This window comes from Dendrobates tinctorius, unplaced genomic scaffold, assembly GCF_039654945.1.
Source record: "Dendrobates tinctorius isolate UK_male_01 unplaced genomic scaffold, ASM3965494v1 ptg000039l, whole genome shotgun sequence".
Lineage (NCBI taxonomy): Eukaryota > Metazoa > Chordata > Amphibia > Anura > Dendrobatidae > Dendrobates > Dendrobates tinctorius.
In genome coordinates this window covers 37,574,579-37,597,956 of record NW_027361707.1, presented here as the reverse complement: position 1 = coordinate 37,597,956, position 23,378 = coordinate 37,574,579, and the positions used below count along the sequence as shown (strand labels likewise).

Below are 23,378 nucleotides of genomic sequence, written 5' to 3'. Positions count from 1 at the left end.
TGGCTGAGAAGCAACCCCACACATGAATGGTTTCAGGATGCTTGACAGTTGGCATGAGACAAGACTGGTGGTAGCGCTCACCTGGTCTTCTCCGAATAAGCCGTTTTCCAGATGTCCCAAACAATCGAAAAGGGGATTCATCAGAGAAAATGACTTTACCCCAGTCCTCAGCAGTCCACTCCCTGTACCTCTTATAAAGAAGCAACCGAAAAAACAGTGCATAAACATCCAAAATAGGTAGAAATAACATGAATCTTTATTAAGGACACAGATAAAAATTGGCATGACAGAAGTGACACAAGCAGAACGCACAGAGGTACAGAGATTCCCTAAGGTATATCAATATGGTATAATGTATCTCCATTAGTGGTATATACAAGCCGACTAGTCATAGTGAAATAAAGGGTAAAATCCCCAGACCGTCAGGCAACCCCAAAGAAGGGGGTTATGAGAGATCAAAATACAAACATAATACTCATACCTAAGGGGGCACTGGACCACCGGCGCAAGGAAAACAGCCCAACGTACGTTTCGGAAGCTACACCGCTTCCTTCCTCAGGGGGTGTGTCATAAAAGGCCACCGGGTGTACTATAAATAGGGGTCCAAATAAACCTGAGCACCAATCAGGGGAGCGACCAACCACCCACCCACCAACACGTCCGGGCTGGCGCTGACAATACACGGGGCCCCGTGACGTCAGACGCCATACCACGGGCGGATGGGGGTGGAGTTAGGCGCGCGTCACCTGCGCATGCGCAGACGGCCACAAAATGGTCGCGGCCATCTTGACTGGGGGCATAATAGATGGCAAACAGAAAAATATGATATCTAACATAGTATTTGACCAAAAAAGAGCGCCAAATGTTTTACCAGTATCTAGTTCATCACATAGCGACTATTTTAGGCACCATGGATAAGTATCCAATAGCATAGGTGGATAAGGTAACCGCACATGCGCAAATGACCATAAAAAATTTATATACGGCCATCAAAGATGGAAACACACCTAATAGTAAGCGTAAAAAATACCAATGTATTTATATGAAAATTTATAGATTGTTACAAAGCATCAAAAATGATTAAACACGAGGGTTATAAGGATATAGGGTAAACCAACGTATTCCAGTCCTATACAGGTTTATGACAACAATATATATACCCCATGCATTAGTTTAGTCAAAAATTATAGCCATAAAAATGTACATAGTCCTATTATAATCTAAATGGAATAAGTTAGCCCAAAAATAATGCTATTACAATGAAATATAAAGAATAATCTCTATCAACCGCATTATTATGCCTTGCCCCCATATATATAACTACATATGCTTGTAAATAGAGGTGTATACAGCCATATATCAATGATCACCACATAGAAGTCCACCCATAAAAAATGGAAAAAAAATGGGCAACAAAGAGAACACATTTTCATCTTCTTGTATAGGAGAATGTTGATATATTCATAGAAGAGACGATCATATTTATCCAAAGCCTCCAGAAGATATTTCGGACCCAGACAACCCAACCAAAAAGATGCCAAATCTAAAAGACTAAAATAAAACAAAGTTAAAAAAGACACAACAAATGTCACTCCAGAAGTGTAACAGTACCACAACGGGGGAATAGGTGGAGGAGAAGAGGGAAAGATAAAAGGAAAACTCACAAAAATGGAACGAATGAAAGACATTCGTTAAGGCCATATGGATGGACTGTTTTCAATTTCCAAATCCATTTAGCTTCTAATTGACTCAATCTTTTAGAGAGACCCCCACCTCGAATATCAATTTTCAGGGCCTCAATGCCCCATACCATAAGTGAGGTGGAATCACAGCCATGGTGCTCCTTGAAATGTCTAGGTATAGTCCTCAGGGTGGAAGGATCCGTGTGGCCACGAGCCGCCTGAATCCCCAACACGTGCTCCCTGACTCGGACCTTGAATTGTCGCATAGTAAGGCCTACATAAATAAGGCCACAGGGACACGTAGCATAGTATAGGTCATACCTAGTCGTACAGGTAATGCGTTGTCTAATACTGAAGACCTGATCTCCACTCGAATTGTTAAATTCAGTACACCGCATAATGTTGGGGCAGGCGACACAGTGGCCACACGGATAACAACCAACCCCGGGAATGTGACCATCCAGAAAGGTAGTTTTAGAGCCCACAGCGTAGTGGCTCATAACCAGATGATCCCTTAAGTTTCTAGACCGTCGGAACGCCATGGCTGGTCTCTCTGTTGTGATCCTGTTAATGACCGGATCAATGCGGAGGATAGGCCATGCTTTATCAAGGGCAGAACGAACAGCCTCTGATCTAGAGCTAAAAGTAGTAATAAACCTAACAGTTTGGTTACCCCTAGATGTATTGGACATCCCTGATCTATATAATAAATCCTGCCTAGTAGCATGCTTAGCTCGATTGAAAGCAATTTTGATGGATCTCCGGCTATATCCACGTTCTAGAAATCGTTGACGAAGCTCATCCGCCCGATGAAAGAATGTCTCATCTGTGGAACAGATACGGCGCAGTCGTAAAAATGGACCGATGGGTACCGCCTTAATGACATGTCTCGGATGTGCGGATGAGGCGTGCAGCAAGGAATTTGTCGCGGTAATCTTTCTAAATATGTCTGTTTGCACCATCCCATAGGGGTCCCTCCTTACGGTAACGTCCAAAAAGTCCAATTCATTAGCATCAGATGTGAACGTAAGTATAATATTACGGTCATTGTTGTTCAATTTTGAGATGAGCTGCGCAAGGTCGACGGAGCTGCCTTGCCAGATGAAGAATATATCATCAATGTACCGCGTCCAAAAGGGGACACGGCACATTGACGCATCCTCATATGACAAAAAGAGGTCCCTCTCCCACAGCCCCAGGAATAGGCCAGCATAGGTGGGCACAAAGGCCGCACCCATGGCGGTCCCCTGGAGCTGGAGGTAGACCTGTTATAGAAAATTGACCTATAACCCCCTCTCATACTTATCTCAGCTGGAAACAATTCTGAAAAGATCTCTACGGGATGGCGTTATCACCAAACCATTATTTTCAGCATTAATGGTTCCTGAACCCAAGATCCCAACTCTGTATCTGCTCCCTAAGATACATAAGAGCTCCTCGGTGCCACCCGGACGACCTATAGTGTCGGGACGTGGCAACTTTCTGGAAAATATAAACAAATGGATAGATTACCACCTGCAACCTCTTGTTATGAGCCTCCCTTCCTTCCTCCGTGACACTGGGGATCTGCTGCGCAGGGTCAACAGACTCTGCCTTGAGGGTGACACTCTTCTAGTTTCAGCAGATGTGGAGTCCCTATATACTAACATCAGACATTCGGATGGCCTGAGAGCCGTGAAATTCTTTTTGGAGACTTCTCCTTTGGCTCCCAGGCTTAGGGACCTTCTGCTGGAACTATTAGAGTTCACCCTCACGCACAATTTTTTTGTGTTCAAGGGGTCCTTCTACCTCCAGCTCCAGGGGACCGCCATGGGTGCGGCCTTTGCGCCCACCTATGCTGGCCTATTCCTGGGGCTGTGGGAGAGGGACCTCTTTTTGTCAGATGAGGATGCGTCAATGTGCCGTGTCCCCCTTTGGACGCGGTACATTGATGATATATTCTTCATCTGGCAAGGCAGCTCCGTCGACCTTGCGCAGCTTATCTCAAAATTGAACAGCAATGACCGTAATATTATACTTGCGTTCACATCTGATGCTAATGAATTGGACTTTTTGGACGTTACCGTAAGGAGGGACCCCTATGGGATGGTGCAAACAGACATATTTAGAAAGATTACCGCGACAAATTCCTTGCTGCACGCCTTATCCGCACATCCAAGACATGTCATTAAGGCGGTACCCATCGGTCAATTTTTACGACTGCGCCGTATCTGTTCTACAGATGAGACATTCTTTCATCGGGCGGATGAGCTTCGTCAACGATTTCTAGAACGTGGATATAGCCGGAGATCCATCAAAATTGCTTTCAATCGAGCTAAGCATGCTACTAGGCAGGATTTATTATATAGATCAGGGATGTCCAATACATCTAGGGGTAACCAAACTGTTAGGTTTATTACTACTTTTAGCTCTAGATCAGAGGCTGTTCGTTCTGCCCTTGATAAAGCATGGCCTATCCTCCGCATTGACCCGGTCATTAACAGGATCACAACAGAGAGACCAGCCATGGCGTTCCGACGGTCTAGAAACTTAAGGGATCATCTGGTTATGAGCCACTACGCTGTGGGCTCTAAAACTACCTTTCTGGATGGTCACATTCCCGGGGTTGGTTGTTATCCGTGTGGCCACTGTGTCGCCTGCCCAAACATTATGCGGTGTACTGAATTTAACAATTCGAGTGGAGATCAGGTCTTCAGTATTAGACAACGCATTACCTGTACGACTAGGTATGTCATATACTATGCTACGTGTCCCTGTGGCCTTATTTATGTAGGCCTTACTACGCAACAATTCAAGGTCCGAGTCAGGGAGCACGTGTTGGGGATTCAGGCGGCTCGTGGCCACACGGATGCTTCCACCCTGAGGACTATACCTAGACATTTCAAGGAGCACCATGGCTGTGATTCCACCTCACTTATGGTATGGGGCATTGAGGCCCTGAAAATTGATATTCGAGGTGGGGGTCTCTCTAAAAGATTGAGTCAATTAGAAGCTAAATGGATTTGGAAATTGAAAACAGTCCATCCATATGGCCTTAACGAATGTCTTTCATTCGTTCCATTTTTGTGAGTTTTCCATTTATCTTTCCCTCTTCTCCTCCACCTATTCCCCCGTTGTGGTACTGTTACACTTCTGGAGTGACATTTGTTGTGTCTTTTTTAACTTTTTTAACTTTGTTTTATTTTAGTCTTTTAGATTTGGCATCTTTTTGGTTGGGTTGTATGGGTCCGAAATATCTTCTGGAGGCTTTGGATAAATATGATCGTCTCTTCTATGAATATATCAACATTCTCCTATACAAGAAGATGAAGATGTGTTCTCTTTGTTGCCCATTTTTTTTCCATTTTTTATGGGTGGACTTCTATGTGGTGATCATTGATATATGGCTGTATACACCTCTATTTACAAGCATATGTAGTTATATATATGGGGGCAATGCATAATAATGCGGCTGATAGAGATTATTCTTTATATTTCATTGTAATAGCATTATTTTTGGGCTAACTTATTCCATTTAGATTATAATAGGACTATGTACATTTTTATGGCTATAATTTTTGACTAAACTAATGCATGGGGTATATATATTGTTGTCATAAACCTGTATAGGACTGGAATACGTTGGGTTACCCTATATCCTTATAACCCTTGTGTTTAATCATTTTTTATGCTTTGTAACAATCTATAAATTTTCATATAAATACATTGGTATTTTTTACGCTTACTATTAGGTGTGTTTCCATCTTTGATGGCCGTATATAAATTTTTTATGGTCATTTGCGCATGTGCGGTTACCTTATCCACCTATGCTATTGGATACTTATCCATGGTGCCTAATATAGTCGCTATGTGATGCACTAGATACTGGTAAAACATTTGGCGCTCTTTTTTGGTCAAATACTATGTTAGATATCATATTTTTCTGTTTGCCATCTATTATGCCCCCAGTCAAGATGGCCATCTATTATGCCCCCTTTTGGAAACTAGACCCCCAAGGAGCTTATCTAGATGTGTAGTGAGCACTTTGAACCCCCAAGTGCTTCACAGAAGTTTATAAACGCAGAGCCATGAAAATAAAAAATCATTTTTTTTTCCTCAAAATGATTTTTTTAGCCCGCTATTTTTTATTTTCACAAGGGTAACAGGATAAATTGGACCCCTAAAGTTGCTGTTCAGTTTGTCCTGAGTACGCTGGCACCCCATATGTGGGGGGGGGACCACTGTTTGGGCGCACGGCAGGACTCAGAAGGGAAGGAGCGCCATTTGACTTTTTGAATGGAAAATTAGCTCCAATCGTTAGCGGACACCATGTCGTGTTTGGAGAGGCCCTGTCTGCCTACACTTTGGAGCTCCCGCACAAATCACCCCATTTTAGAAACTAGACCCCCTAAGGAAGTTATCTAGATGCATAGTGAGCACTTTGAACCCCCCAGGTGCTTTACAGAAGTGTATAACGCAGAGCTGTGTAAATAAAAAAATTTTCCTCAAAAATTTTTTTTCCTCAAAAATTTTTTGATTTTTTGATTTGATTTTTTAGCCCGCTATTTTTTATTTTCACAATAGTAACAGGAGAAATTGGACACCAAGAGTTGTTGTCCGGTTTGTCCTGAGTACGCTGGTACCCAATATGTGGGGTACCAGCGGACCACTGTTTGGGCACATGTCGGGGCTTGGAAGGGAAGTAGTGACGTTTTGAAATACTGACTTGATGGAATAGTCTGCGGGCATCATGTTACGTTTGCAGAGCCTCTGATGTGCCTAAACAGTGGAAACCCCCCACAATTGACCCCATTTTGGAAACTAGACCACCCAAGGAACTTATCTAGATGTGTGGTGAGCACTTTGAACCCCCAAATGCTTCACCGAAGTTTATAACTCAGAGCCGTGAAAATAAAAAAAATCATTTTTTTTTTCACAAAAATCATTTTTTTAGCCCCCAATTTCTTATTTTCCCAAGGGTAACAGGAGAAATTAGACCCCCAAAGTTGTTGTGCAATTTTTCCTGAGTACGCTGATACCCATATGTGGGGGGTAAACAACTGTTTGGGCACACGTCGGGGCTCGGAATGGAGAGAGCGCTGTTTGACATTTTGAACGCAAAATTGGCTGGAATAAATCGTGGCGCCATGTCGCGTTCGGAGACCCCGTGATGTGCCTAAACAGTGGAAACCCCTCAATTCTAACTCCAACTCTAACCCCAACACACCCCTAACCCTAATCCCAACCATAACCCTAACCACAACCCTAACGCCAACACACCCCTAACCCTAATCCCAACTCTAACCCTAACTACAAGCCTAACCCTAATCCCAGCCCTAACCCTAATTCCAACCCTAACCCTAATTTTAACCCTAATTCCAACCCTAACCCTAATTCTAGCCCTAACCATAACCCTAATTCCAACCCTAACCCTAATTCCAACCCTAACCCTAATTCTAACCCTAACCCTAATTCTAGCCCTAACTATAACCCTAATTACAACCCTAACCCTAGTTCGAACCCTAAATGGAAAAAAAAAATATTTTTTTTATTTTATTATTTGCGCCTGGCTATGGGGGTGATAAAAGGGGGGTGTATTTACTTTTTTTTCATTTTGATCACTGTGAGAGTGTATCACAGTGATCAAAATGAAAAATGAACGGGCAGCCGGCAAATTCATGGGCGCCGCCATCTTGGACAATGGCAGGCGCACTGCGCATGCGCCCGCCATTTTCCAAGATGGTGGGACGCTGGGAGCCACGGCGGGACACCGGGAGCACCATCGGAGGTCCCAGGGGGGATCGGAAGGTGGGAGGGAGCAATAGGAAGGGGAGGGGGAGCAGATGATGACGGCGGCGGCAACCGGTTGTTTCATCGGTATTCTTGCACCTGTGTTGCCATCTTAACCCCTTCACGACCCATGACGCCTACGTAGGCGTCTAGAAAAGTCGTGCCCAAACGACCTATGATGCCTACGTAGGCGTCATGCTATAAATAGCCCCCCTGCGGGTCGGGTGACCGGGGTCAGTCGGTGTGGGGGGGGTCGGGTGTCGGTGTCCAGCCATGTCCGATGCTATTGCAGCATCGGCCATGGCTGGATTGTAATATTTCACCAAATTTCATTGGTGAAATATTACAAATCGCTGATTGGCTGTTAAAAGTGAAACAGCCAATCAGAGCGATCGTAGGCACGTGGGGGTTAAGCCACGCCCCCTGGGATTAACCGTAGAGTGTCCTCTGTGTGCGGGTCGGGTGACCTTTCAGTGACCCCGGTCACCCGACCCGCAGGGGGGCTATTTATAGCATGACGCATACGTAGGCGTCATAGGTCATTTGGGCACGACTTTTCATGACGCCTACGTAGGCGTCATGGGTCGTGAACGGGTTAAGATGGCAACACAGGTGCAAGAATACCGATGAAACAACCGCTCGCAGCCTACCAATACATGGAGGGGGCGGTTGCCTGGTATGTTAATGCACAACAAAACACTTGTATGCGGCGCTGTTCACACTATGGCCATGCACAGCATCCAGGCCAGCCTAGTAGAGACACCCTTCTATGAGCTCAGGCGGGCTGGCCCAGCGCTATCAAAATGCATGCCATGTGAACAGACACCGCAGTTTACAAGACCAAATGGGCCCAACTGCACCCTGAATAAAAAGTGCAAAAAACACATTAAAAATGTGGAGCATTGGCTGACATTTTGGCCAAAATACGCAAGCCCGTAACCTGCGTCAAAAATCTCCACGTTTACGGGTACCCAACACTAAATCCTAAGCTGATATTTTGGCCATCTTAATTATATGGGTCCACTGCATCCTGACTGCATTTGTCTGGATGCCTGGACGGGTAAACCTTTTTGCTCTTTTGCTGTTTTCTATTATTGGTGGATTTTCAAGTCTGTGCCGTATCACATTTATAGATGCACACAGCTCGCTACATTTGCACATTTATAGTTGCACACAGCTCTGCTACATTTCCACATTTATAGTTGCACACAGCTCTGCTACATTTACTCATTTATTGATGCACACAGCTCACTACATTTGCACATTTATAGTTGCACACAGTTCTGCTACATTTCCACATTTATAGATGCACACAGCTTGCTACATTTGCACATTTATAGTTGCACACAGCTCTGCTACATTTCCACATTTATAGTTGCACACAGCTCTGCTACATTTGCACATTTATAGATGCACACAGCTCACTACATTTGCACATTTATAGTTGCACACAGCTCTGCTACATTTCCACATTTATAGTTGCACACAGCTCTGCTACATGGGCACATTTATATATGCACACAGCTCTGCTACATTTGCACATTTATAGATGCACACAGCTCTGCTACATTTCCACATTTATAGATGCACACAGCTCTGCTACATTTCCACATTTATAGATGCACACAGCTCTGCTACATTTCCACATTTATAGATGCACACAGCTCTGCTACATTTCCACATTTATAGATGCACACAGCTCTGCTACATTTGCACATTTATAGATGCACACTGCTCGCTACATTTGCACATTTATAGACACACAGTGATTGGAAAGGATGCGGTGTCTAGTAATGGGCAGTCTGACTCTTTCGGGTGACCTGGATAATTTGGCTTCGCTCAAAGAGAGCAGGCTCCTTTGGATCCCAATTAAATGTGAGATCACCCTAGAGGACACATACACACATTTAAAATGGACTTTATACTGCCGAAACCCCGCAAACGTGTAGCCAACCAATACAACTGCTGGCAGGGTTTCAGCCACCAAACACTGTAATTTTACCCCCAGTGAGAGCCATTCAGAGACTTCAGGTGGCCCTCACTGGGATGCTGGCTCTCTTCGTTCACAGAGCCAGTTCTTTGTACGGGGTCGCTCGTGAACCACTAGAGTTTGCGTTCTCCGCCATCACAGGAAGCTTCCTCCGGAATTTAAGACACACACTTTTTAGTAGTAAGTTTTTCTTACTAAAAAGTGCATCTGATAATTTTTGGGGATAACCACACTTACTTACCAATGAGGTTAATGGGTAATTTGAGAGTCGCAGCAGTCAAGATGGCAGAACAGACCGTCGCTGCACCACCCATATCCGCTCTCATTGCATCCATTCCAGATGATGGCTTCAAGGAAATCCCACCACTTAGAAAAAGAGACATTTTGGGGTCAGTGGTACTTTCAACAAGGCACAAAATGCTCTGTAGTTTTAGTCTGCACATATTCATCAGGAGGATGTGCGCCCAGCTGATAGTTGCTGCCCGGGCAGGGACTGTGCTAGTAGTAATACATTGCTTCCATCATCTAGGTACACACAAGTAAAAAAACCTCCATACTGTCCAATAGTAGTCAGCAAGTGTTTTCAAAGGTTGTGCAACCCAGTGTCATACCGTACGTGATGTGTCTCTGACCTGTCAAAAGTAACTCCTTTCCCCACAAACACAAGAGGAGGCTCGTTAGGCTCACGGCTGCCAGTATAATGGATTTCCAGGAACACCGGCGGCTCATCAGATCCTTTGGCCACACTTAAAAACGCTCCCATTTGTTGCTCTTCTATCCAGGACTTTGATCTAGGAAACCAAAGTGGAAGCATATCACTGCATGGCATACAGTCGCTGTAACTATAGTCTACTGGTTAAAAAAAATGCAACATTGTATGTATTCAAATAACCAAAATTCAGTCCTAGTTACAAGAGTTCTAAATTGCACAAAAAAAGCCCAAAAAAGAAAAAACTCAAAACATGAAATACATACAAGAAAGGTATACTGCAGAGAATGATGGGGTGGTTGTATTAATACATTTAGAATATCCCCTGGAAGAAGCATTTCTTGCGAAACACTTCATCTCACATCTCATCCTTTCTGCAATATTTACAGCAGATATGTCCGCAGTCTTACCTAGTGAGCACCTTAACCCCGTCCCCCAATGCTCCAGTCTTCTGTTGAATTATCTCAGCAAACTTTGACGGAGTCACATAATTCGCTGGAGATTCCATCAAGTAACGAGCCAAGTTCTGCCCCTTCGCGTAGGAAACTCCTTTTTGCCAGGCATCTAGTTCTTCACTAAATAGAACAAATCATTCTGGGTAAACACACTGCAGGCTAGATACAAAGATGATTTTTTTTCCAACTTTATGGAAGCCGTCCACAGATTTTCTAATATGCAGCAAATACGCAAAAAAAGGGAAGAAAAAAAAAAAAGATACAATAACAAAAGATGTACCTGTGTAAGAGTAAGATTGCAACCGCATTCTCCACATCACCACTAATACTATACAACTGAAGTACTAATCTGCCACCAATATTTCCTTATTTTTACATTAGGACGATTTCCAATGTATACTTATTATATTGTTATCCCAATATTTGTGCCATATGTACAATAATGTGACAATTTTGCTGAATGTTATCACATTTGCGCACACACAAAAAACAAAAAACAAAAATACGGGAAAATAACCAAGGAGTATATACTTTTAGGCTATGTGCCCACGCTAGCGTTTTTAAACGCTCAGGAAAAGGATCCCCTTTCCCAGAAAACGCGCGTCTTTTTCCGCGATTTTTGACGCGTTTTTGACGTGTTTTTTGACACGCGATTTCTGGGATCATTGGGGATGGCTAAAAACGCTGAGCAATGCGGGAATTAATGAGCATGCTGCGTTTTTAGCTGCTAAGCGATTCCTGAGCGGTTAAAAACGCATGCATTGGCACAAAAAGCCAAAAATGCATGCAAATGAATTAGAAGCATCTTGTAAGCATTTCTGCAGCGTCTGAGCCGGCACAAACGCTGCGGAAAAGCATACAAAAATGCAACGTGGGCACCCAGCCTTAAAATGTTTATTATTTATTATTATTATTATTATTATTATTATTAAACATGTTAAAATTGACACAACAAAAGAAGAACAAAGGAACTACTGGACAGTCAATAGTGGGGACGCTATAAAGTACCGGTGACATGAGGTAGTACGCTTATCATACAGTTAGGTCCATATATATTTGGACAGAGACAACATTTTTCTAGTTTTGGTTCTAGACATTACCACAATGAATTTTAAACAAAACAATTCAGATGCAGTTGAAGTTCAGACTTTCAGCTTTCATTTGAGGGTATCCACATTAAAGTTGGATGAAGGGTTTAGGAGTTTCAGCTCCTTAACATGTGCCACCCTGTTTTCAAAGGGACCAAAAGAAATTGGACAATTGACTCCAAGGCTATTTCATGGACAGGTGTGGGCAATCCCTTCGTTATGTCATTCTCAATTAAGCAGATAAAAGGCCTGGAGTTGATTTGAGGTGTAGTGCTTGCATTTGGAAGGTTTTGCTGTGAAGGAAACAGCGGTCAAAGGAGCTCTCCATGCAGGTGAAACAAGCCATCCTTAAGCTGCAAAAACAGAAAAAACCCATCCGAGAAATTGCTACAACATTAGGAGTGGCAAAATCTACAGTTTGGTACATCCTGAGAAAGAAAGAAAGCACTGGTGAACTCATCAATGCAAAAAGACCTGGGCGCCATGGAAGACAACAGTGGTGGATGATCGCAGAATAATCTCCATGGTGAAGAGAAACCCCTTCACAACCGCCAACCAAGTGAACAACACTCTCCAGGAGGTAGGCGTATCAATATCCAAATCTACCATAAAGAGAAGACTGCATGAAAGTAAATACAGAGGGTTCACTGCACGGTGCAAGCCACTCATAAGCATCAAGAATAAAAAGGCTAGACTGGACTTTGCTAAAAAAACATCTAAAAAAGCCAGCACAGTTCTGGAAGAACATTCTTTGGACAGATAAAAACAAGATCAACCTCTACCAGAATGATGGAAAGAGAAAAGTATGGCGAAGGCGTGGTACAGCTCATGATCCAAAGCATGCCACATCATCTGTAAAACACGGCGGAGGCAGTGTGATGGCTTGGGCATGCATGGCTGCCAGTGGCACTGGGTCACTAGTGTTTATTGATGATGTGACACAGGACAGAAGCAGCCGAATGAATTCTGAGGTATTCAGAGCCATACTGTGTGCTCAGATCCAGCCAAATGCAGCCAAACTGATTGGTCGTCGTTTCATACTACAGATGGACAATGACCCAAAACATAAAGCCAAAGCAACCCAGGAGTTTATTAAAGCAAAGAAGTGAAATATTCTTGAATGGCCAAGTTAGTCACCTGATCTCAACCCAATTTCGCATGCATTTCACTTGTTAAAGACTAAACTTCAGACAGAAAGGCCCACAAACAAACAGCAACTGAAAACCACCGCAGTGAAGGCCTGGCAGAGCATCAAAAAGGAGGAAACACAGCGTCTGGTGATGTCCATGAGTTCAAGACTTCAGGCAGTCATTGCCAACAAAGGGTTTTCAACCAAGTACTAGAAATGAACATTTTATTTATTCTGTCCAATTACTTTTGGTCCCTTTAAAAACAGGGTGGCACATGTTAAGGAGCTGAAACTCCTAAACCCTTCATCCAATTTTAATGTGGATACCCTCAAATGAAAGCTGAAAGTCTGAACTTCAACTGCATCTGAATTGTTTTGTTTGAAATTCATTGTGGTAATCTCTAGAACCAAAATTAGAAAAATATTGTCTCTGTCCAAATATATATGGACCTAACTGTATCTTATAAAGCAGCATAGACAACGGTACAAGGGGCAAAACATCCAACAGTTCAAGCCAAATAGCTTACAGCATGGAAGCATTACTTACATAAAAGGTCCTACTTGTTAAAGCGTTCCCACCGCCCCAACATACGTTTCATCCAGTACTTCATCAGGAGGCGTGTGAAGTACTAGATATCTTATTTATAAGATATGATAAGCATACTACCTCATAAAATCCCTGGTCTCTGCTGCAGATGTAATAGCGCTGTGAACCCTGAGCTGTGTATAATCCCACCCACATCCCTGACTGGCAACTTACTGTGTATAGGCAAAAAGCTGCCAATCAGTGGTGGAGATTACACAGATTAGCTGGACTGCCTGGCACGCTACATCCAGTCCCCCAATGATCATCTCTTTGCTGATAAAACAATGATTGTATTGAAACTACAGCAAGCAGCTGATCAAGTGACACATCGCCGGAATCAGTCCCTATAGAATGCTGCTCTCAGATTACATACCAAAACCTGCTGATGGATTCCCTTTTAATACTGTGATAAATATATATAGATTTTCGACAATGCAGCTAATTCTGGAACACGTTTACTGCAAACGTCTTGGGAAACATTATGCAAAATGCTATAAAAGTGTCATTCCATGTGGGGTACAGTTAATCTGGTGCTTTTCCTATAGCGGCACAGACGTTGCAGCACAATTATGATGTTCCTGCACTTGACTCGCAGTGTTGAGCGCCCAGAGAACATACAGTGCCTTGCGAAAGTATTCGGCCCCCTGGAACTTTTCAGCCTTTTCCCACATATCATACTTCAAACATAAAGATACCAAATGTAAATTTTTGGTGAAGAAACAACAACAAGTGGGACACAATTGTGAAGTTGAATGAAATGTATTGGTTATTTTAAATTTTTGTGGAAATTCAAAAACTGAAAAGTGGGGCGTGCAATATTATTCGGCCCCTTTAATGTAACACTTTGTTGCGCCACCTTTTGCTGCGATTACAGCTGCAACTCGCTTGGGGTATGTCTCTATCAGTTTTGTACATCGAAAGACTGAAATTCTTGCCCATTCTTCCTTGGCAAACAGCTCGAGCTCAGTGAGGTTTGATGGAGATCGTTTGTGAACAGAAGTTTTCAGCTCTTTCCACAGATTCTCGATTGGATTCAGGTCTGGACTGTGACTTGGCCATTCTAACACCTGGATACGATTATTTGTGAACCATTCCATTGTAGATTTTGCTTTATGTTTGGGATCATTGTCTTGTTGGAAGACAAATCTCCCATCCCAGTCTAAGGTCTTTTGCAGACTCAAACAGGTTTTCTTCAAGAATGGTCCTGTGTTTGGCTCCATCCATCTTCCCATCAATTTTAACCATCCTCCCTGTCCCTGCTGAAGAAAAGCAGGCCCAAACCATGATGCTGCCACCACTATGTTTGACAGTGGGGATGGTGTGTTCAGGGTGATGAGTTGTGTTGCCTTTACGCCAAACATATCGTTTGCCATTGTTGCAAAAAAGTTCGATTTTGGTTTCATCTGACCAGAGCACCTTCTTCCACATGTTTGGTGTGTCTCCCAGGTGGCTTGTTGCAAACTTTAAATGACACTCTTTATGGATATCTTTGATAAATGGCTTTCTTGCTACTCTTCCATAAAGGCCAGATTTATGCAGTGTACGACTGATTGTTGTCCTATGGACAGACTGTCCTACCTCAGCTGTAGATCTCTGCAGTTCATCCAGAGTGATCATGGGCCTCTTGGCTGCATCTCTGATCCGTCTTCTCCTTGTATGAGATGAAAGTCTAGAGAGACAGTCGGGTCTTGGTAGATTTGCAGTGGTATGATACTCCTTCCATTTCAATATGATCGCTTGCACAGGGCTCCTTGGGATGTTTAAAGTTTTTAAAATCATTTTGTATCCAAATCCGGCTTTAAACTTCTCCACAACAGTATCACGGACCTGCCTGTTGTGTTCCTTGGTCTTCATGATGCTCTCTGTGCTTCAAACAGAACCCTGAGACTATCACAGAGCAGGTGCATTTATACGGAGACTTGATTACACACAGGTGGATTATATTTATTATCATTAGTCATTTAGGACAACATTGGATCACTCAGAGATCCACAATGAACTTCTGGAGTGAGTTTGCTGCACTGAAAGTAAAGGGGCTGAATAATATTGCACGCCCCACTTTTCAGTTTTTGAATTTCCACAAATTCAAAATAACCAATAAATTTCATTCAACTTCACAATTGTGTTCCACTTGTTGTTGATTCTTCATCAAAAATTTACATTTGATATCTTTATGTTTGAAGCATGATATGTGGGAAAAGGTTGAAAAGTTCCAGGGGGCCGAATACTTTTGCAAGGCACTGTAGATGTGAAGAGCTTACTGAGCCTTTGCAGGAAAGGTTTCTGTGGCTCAGTGTGTAACACTTGCTTTGCAGCACTGGGGTCCTGGGTTGAATCCCGCCAATAACATCTGTAAGGAGCTTGCATGTTCTCCCAGTGTTTTTGTGGGTTTCCTCCCACACTCCAAAGACAGACTGATATGGAATCTAGATTGTGATCCCCATTGGGGACAGGGATGATGTCTGTAAAGTGCTGCGGAATTAATGGCGCTATATAGTGGAATAAAATAAACTCTACCTTCCATACGGCATTGTTGAGACTTTTTTCTTCTTTTTGGCCTTAAGCTCATCATATTCATATAACCCCAGAACGGCCCCTTCTGCCGCGGCCTGAGCGTCTCTGCAGGGGTCAACGTCAACATGTGCAATCTCCAAATCCTGCATGTGCCTACAGCCCGCTGGGTGGGAAAGCAACAAACAGTCAGAAGTCAGGGCAGGTAAAGCCCCCATACGCAATAGATGTCCGGCTGACTGCTAAGGCACCAGACCCCTCACTACATGGCCGAGTGTTCCTGTGTTCTCTATGGGGGGGCCGCTGTCAGACTCCTCCAGCGTCAGCTCATCTCCATGGAGAACAAAAGGGTTGATGCTTTTAAACAGGTGTCTGACCTGTCATAGACCCCCGTACACGGACTCACTGCTGACCTCTCACACATTGGCAGGGTCAGTCCACTTTAGGCTGGTTTTACATTAGCATTTTTTGCGCAGCACAACGTGCGTGTCCATGGGCATGCCTACCTATGTTTAACATGGCGCGCGCATGGTCTTGCGTTTGCACGCGTTCATACGCATTTTCGTGCACACGCGTTTTTTCGCCGTGTGCGCCTAGGCGCGCCCGACGCAACCTGTTGCATTTTTTGGTCTGCTGAAAGGCGTAAAAACACGCATGCGCACAGAATGTGACAAAATAACGCATTACAGTCTATGGGAATGCAGGTGTGTGCATGGACATGCGTTCGTCTGTGTTTTCGTGCGCATGCACTTTTGGGGCAAATATGTGTAGAAACTGGTTTTAACCCCTAGAGAACGAATGCGCAAAAAAAACGCAAACGCATGCAAAAACACATCATGCATTTTTTGTATGCGTTTGTATTGGGCACGATGCGCTGCACAAAAAAACACTAAGGCCTCTTTCACACATCAGGTTTTCGCTGTCAGGCGCGATCCGGCGCTTTTGACAAAAACCGGATCCGGCGAAATGCAATGCCGGATCCGGTTTCCCCCCATTGACTTGCATTTGCGCCGGATCGCGCCGGATGGCCATGCGTTTCATCCGGTTTTCGCCGGATTTGGCAATGTGTCTCAATCCGGCGTCTGGAAAAACGGCTACTGTAACGTTTTTTGTCTCCGGCGAAAAAGCCGGACACGCCGGATCCGGCGCGTCCGGCTTTTTCACACAATGAAAGCCTATGAGCGCCGCAATGCGCCGGATTCGGCGACAGCCGGATCCGGTGGCCGGATCCGTTTTTTTTCGTCTGAGCATGCTCAGTAGCTCTGCCCACAAGACACATATATAAAAGCAAGACAGTGGGACCCTCAGCCACACCCAACATGCCACCCAAGACAGCAACCAGGCGCAGGAGAAGGCAGGAGACCACTGCAGCAGCACCATCAGCACCACCACCACGCCAAATGGAGCAGCAAATGGAACATGCTGAGGAGGGGAGTCCAGCAGCAGATGAGAGACGGTAATTATCAAATCCCCCATTCCTCCAAACTAGGGCCATGGAATATCAAGATATTCATTGGCCCTTTGTTTCTCTTTATTCAACAGCCGCCCAAGAGATGCAGCAGCAGCACTGGCAGCAGCAACACCACCCACAGCCATGGAGTCTGGCCAGCAGGAAGACAGCACATCTTCTTCTGGGAGCCCTCCCTCTCATCGTCAGCGTTTGACGGTAAGTTTTTATTTCCAAAATCCATCATCTCTGGAATATATGTGTATTCATTGCCTTTTATTTCAAAACAGGAATCACAAGCTGAAGAGGAGCTCCCAGAAGAAGAAGGAAGGGGTGGACAGACACCTGGAGTGGGCTCACAATTGGTACGTTTTTGGCATCAAACGCAGAAACACAACATCACACTACACACAACACATAGAAAACAATGTTCTGCAGACCACACACAGCAAACAAATGCCTACATCCTAAGAAATAACATTTTTTGTTTTCTTCTCTAGTCTTCCCAATCTGGTGCTCGGTCAAGAGGTCCTCGCAGTGCCTCCCAGGGTCGTCGGCGACAGCAACGCGGCGGTCACCAGCGTGTAAGTATAAATATTTTTGCTTTGTTTTTTTGCACTTTTTATTTCATTTCTTTTGTGGAGGCCAATTATGTTATTTTTGTCTTTTTCTTTAACAGCCTTCACAGCGTTGTCCCGACTCTGACGGTGAGGATGGAGGAATCGATGTGGACCACCTCATCGATCTCGTCAGAGAAAGGGAGCCGCTCTGGAATATGGCTGACCGCCGCCACGCTGACCTGATCGTTACCCGACGACTCTGGGAGGAAATCTGTTCGCTCCTTGTGGACCGCTGGGAGGACCTCGATGCTCGGGCCCAGATTAAAGAGCGTAAGTATATACAGTACCGGTTGCTTGATGTAAACCAGTGTTTCCCGAACAACAGTCCTCGTGGTCCCCACGGATCATGTGTTCAGGATTTCTATTTACTATGGAAATCCTGAAAACATGACCCCTGGGGACCATGAGGACTGGAGTTTGGGAAACACTGATGTTGTATACTAACCACTTTGTCCTTTCTCGTTTCAGGGGACAGAATTGTGAAGCGGTGGCGGTCTGTGAGGGATCGTTTCAAGAAGGAGTTCAATAAAGAGATGCGGGCCCCGAGTGGATCTGGAGGACGCAGGAGCAAGTACAAGTACGCACAAGCCCTGTCGTTCCTCCAGGATACAATGGTCACCAGAAGGTAAATATTACACACCACATGTGAAAAAAAAATGTTTAGATGTAACAATTTTTTTTCAGCCAGGGCCATACCATGTCACTATTTTAATTGTTTTTTTTTCTCTTTATTCCACAGCACGGTGAGCAGCACTCGGGAGCCTGCATGGTTGGACCCTTCTGAGGCGATCCCTGAGGAGACCGGCACCGAGGGACACTTCGACCGCCCCGGTACATCTGCACCTTCACAGCCTTCCAACACATTCGACCCCTCTGTCCCATCCACCAGCACAGGAGCATCGTGGCCACCTACATTACATGAAGCTGCTGGTGAGGAGATCGCTTTCCCTTTACCCCACCCTTCTGCCCCTGCCACCTCTAGTACACCTGCGGGTACTGGGCGACAGCGGCAGAGGGGTCAGGAAAAGACTTATGCGCCAGAGTTCTTGCATCTGAATGAATCTTTCCAGAACTGTCTAAAAGTCTTGTCAGAGCAAATCTCCTCAGGCTTTCAGCAGATCAACTCCAGCATTCTGGAGGTGAAGACACTTCTGCAAACCATGCATTTAGAAGCAAGATCTTCGCCAAACCACACCTTTTTCAGGTCTGTTGTGGAGCGCATGGAAACGCTATCTCCTACCCAGCAGATGCATGTAATGCATTCATGCCACGGTGCTCTCCAGCACGTTACCTCCCAACCTCCTCCTCCCACCCCAGTTGTTCCTCCACCTGCACCCCCTCCAGCCACTTTCCATCCTCCCCCTCCTATTACATACCATCCACCTCCCCAGTACCAGCAACCTCCCCAGTACCAGCAACCTCCCCACTTCCAGCAACCTGCCCCATACCAAACTCCTTCCCCATACAACTTGCCATCAACATCATCTGCTCCTACAGTCCCTGCCCAACCCTCCACTCCACCGCCCACCACCTCTTCTGCCTCCCACATGTCCACCCATTCTGTAGCTTTTTCCACACCTTCACCTCTAACTGTTCCTTCCCCACCACGATCCCAGTCCTCTCTCCACACTCCCAGTGTCGAAGTGTCCCGCAGCCCCTCCAGCAGTATTTCCACCCCACACTACACAGATTTATAATATGTGTATTTTAATAAAAATGACCAGTTTTATGGTTTCAAAGCTTTATTAAAAAAGTTTATTAAAATTTAAAAACAGTTTACTAAAAAAAACATTTTTCAATAAAAGTTAAATTATTTTACACTGGTTGTCTGTCATTTCTTTCTGCGGCCAAAAAGGTTAAATACAGGGTATTTAAAAGGTAAAAAGGTATTCAAAACTAGGTATATAACTGTGGGTAAATTTTAGCTTTTTGCCACAGTTGTGTTCCTGGTTGTGTTTGAAGCAAAGTATTTCACCTAAAAAGTTGTGTTTATTGTTGGTGATTTCCTAACAATGTACACAACTTTTGTTAAAAGGTGAAATACTTTGCATAAAACACAACCAGGTACACACCTGTGGCCTAAAGCTAAAAATAGTAAGACCATGACAAGATAGCCAACTTTGGTTGGCAAAGGTATATACTGTTGGTACAGAAGGTACACAATTTTGGTTAAGGGCACAAATCTTTCACACTCTGTCATCCTGCCAGTGTACTCTGCCTTGAGGTGACATAAAGTATAGTGCAAAATTGTCCCTCATTACTGAAACCGTCACAGAACTTCTAGTGGTAATGTCATGGTAATCTTGCAAGGTGGTTTCTTCAGAGGTGTAATCAATGGAAATGGGTTCCTTGCAGATAACAAAATTGTGGAGTACCACGCACGCTTTGATCACCTCGTCCACAGTTTCTGTCTTGAGGTTGATCGCAGTCAATAGGACCCGCCATTTGGCTGTCAGAATACCAAAGGTACATTCAACCATTCTTCTTGCTCTTGTGAGGCGGTAATTAAAAATGCGTTTTGTTCTTGACAATCCTCTGCTACCGTACGGTTTCAAAAGGTGTTCTGACAGCTGGAAGGCTTCATCCCCTATACAGACAAATGGCATAGGTGGACCAGATGTTTGCGGCAGCGGTCTAGGGGGTGGGAACTGGAAGGTGTTTCCATACAGTTTACGCCCCATGGCAGACAGTTTGAAAACTTGAGAGTCATTGGAGCGGCCATAGGCCCCAATATCAACAGCAATAAATTTGTATTCCGCGTCAGCGATGGCCATGAGGACAATTGAAAAATATTTCTTGTAATTGAAATATTCCGATCCCGATCCGGCTGGCTTTACAATGCGGATATGTTTCCCGTCCACAGCGCCCAAGCAGTTGGGAAACTGACATATCTGTTGAAACTTTTCTGAAATTTCAATCCACCTCTCTGTTGTTGGCTCTGGTAAAAACTCTTCAGCTAAGGAGTCCCAGAGTGCACGGCATGTGTACTTCACTATTCCAGATATGGTGGAAATCCCGAGTCTGTACTAGAAATGCAGTGACGAAAGGGATTCTCCAGTTGCAAGAAATCTGTGGAGAATTAAAAAACAATCAATTAGTTTTAAATCACAGCATTACATACCAAAACTCAGCTATAACACTTGGAGATACAAATTACCACCAACAAGATTGCAGTGAAAGTGTGCTCTGATGCGATCACATCCAATAAATGTGGCTTACCTTAAAGTCACCATCAGACGCTCTGCGGGTGAAACAGAGAAGCGGCAATAGGTGTCTGCTTTTCTTATGAGGTGTGCAATGTGCTCCACCAAGTAATCAAAATTCTCCATTTTCATCCGAACATATCCAAAAAATTTATCCGGGTTTCGTCGAAGGTCCATGCAGAGTGTAGAATAGACCCCACGCGTCATTCTCTTGGCTGTGATGGGGTGGATCCACAAACGTCGTCTACGATGCCTGATGCGCTGCTGTCTCGCTCTCTCCTTCTCCAGATCACCCTCAAACGATTCGCCTCCGCTATAAAATCCGCCAAATTCTTCAAAATATTTCCAATGACAACATCCATCTTCGCCAGTAACTTGCTCTTCTCTCCATCCTGCACTTTCTCCTCTACAACCTGTCAAAGAAGGGCTGTAGGAACACGCTATATATAGTTTTCCAGTATCCAATCCCGTTCGGAAGGCCACAAGGGGTGTTTTTAAAAACCGGATCCGGCGTAATCCGTCGAAAAACGGATGAACCGGATGAGACGGATCCGGTTTTGTCTGTCAAGAACAAGACAGATCCGGCAGAAAAACGGATCCGTCACATCCGGTTTTATGAAATATTTGCCGGATCCGGCGCTCCGGCACAACGCCGGATCGCGCCTGACGCCGAAAACCTGATGTGTGAAAGTAGCCTAATGTAAAATTAGCCTTAGAGTAATGTGTAATGGGGTTTTATTCACATTTGTAGTTATTTGCCATAATTAATCACAATAACACAGAAAAATAAAGCAGCAGGATGAGAAATGGGTCCATTTACAGCATCAACAATAGTCAATTCTGGCTGCATACACCGGCAACAGATATAGGATTTTTTTTTTTTTGCTTAGAAACATGTATTTGGAGCAGAAAATATAATTTTTTACATTGCGTTTTTTTAATTAAACATTGTGCACAGTTTAGCTTTTCCAGGCTCTTAGGTTTTCTCACATTTCGATGTGGTCTGTGGTTATAGATCAGATGAGTGAAACTCAGAAAAGTTACGAATTCATAGAATCATAGATTCGTAGCGTTGGAAGGGACCTCCTGGGCCATCTGGTCCAACCCCCTGCTCAAAGCAGGATTCGCTAAATCATCCCAGTCAGATGTCTGTCCAGCCTCTGTTTGAAGACTTCCATTGTAGGAGAACTCAGCACTTCTCGTGGCAGCCTGTTCCACTCATTGATCACTCTGTCAAAAAGTTTTTTCTAATATCTAATCTGTGTCTCCTCCCATTCAGTTTCATCCCATTGCTTCTAGTCTTTCCTTGTGCAAATGAGGATAAAGTTGATCCTTCTACAATGTGACAGCCCTTGAGATATTTATAGACAGCTATTAAGTCTCCTCTCCGTCTTCTCTTTTGCAAACTAAACATTCCCAAATCCTGCAACCTTTCCTCATAAGACAGGGTTTGCAGACCGGTCACCATTCTGGTTGCTCTTTTCTGAACTTGCTCCAGTTTGTTGATGTCTTTTTTAAAATGTGGTGCCCAAAACTGGACACAATATTCCAGATGAGGTCTGACCAAAGAGGAGTAGAGGGCAATAATGACTTCACGTGATCTAGACTGTATGCTTCTGTTAATACATCCTAGAATTGCATTTGCCTTTTTTGCTGCTGCATCACACTGTTGACTCATATTCAGTCTGTGATCTATTAGTATACCCAAGTCTTTTTCACATGTGCTGTTGCTTAGCCCTATTCCTCCCATTCTGTATATGCTTTTTTCATTTTTATTGCCCAGATGTAGTACTTTGCATTTTTCCCTGTTAAAAACCATTCTGTTAGTTGCTGCCCACTGCTCCAGTTTATTTATATCTTTTTGAATCCTCTCTCTTCTCTAGTATTACCTATCCCTCCTAGCTTTGTGTCATCAGCAAATTTAATCAGTTTACCCTCAATTCCTTCATCTAAATCGTTGATAAAGATGTTGAACAATACAGGACCCAGGACAGAGCCCTGTGGTACCCCACTTGAGACATTCTTCCAACTGGATGTGCAGCCATTTACGACCACTCTTTAGGTCCGATCACTAAGCCAGTTATGAATCCACCTAACAGTTGCCTTGTCCATTCCATACTTAGTCATTTTTTCAATAAGGATTGTATGAGATACTTTGTCAAATGCTTTGCTGAAGTCAAGATATACTA

The 23,378-nt window shown here is 44.1% G+C and overlaps 1 pseudogene; it reads right to left on the bottom strand.

Moving 5' to 3' along the window:
• Positions 1-23,378, bottom strand: part of LOC141088382 (cytosol aminopeptidase-like) — a 37,017-nt pseudogene that overhangs the window by 7,917 nt on the left and 5,722 nt on the right.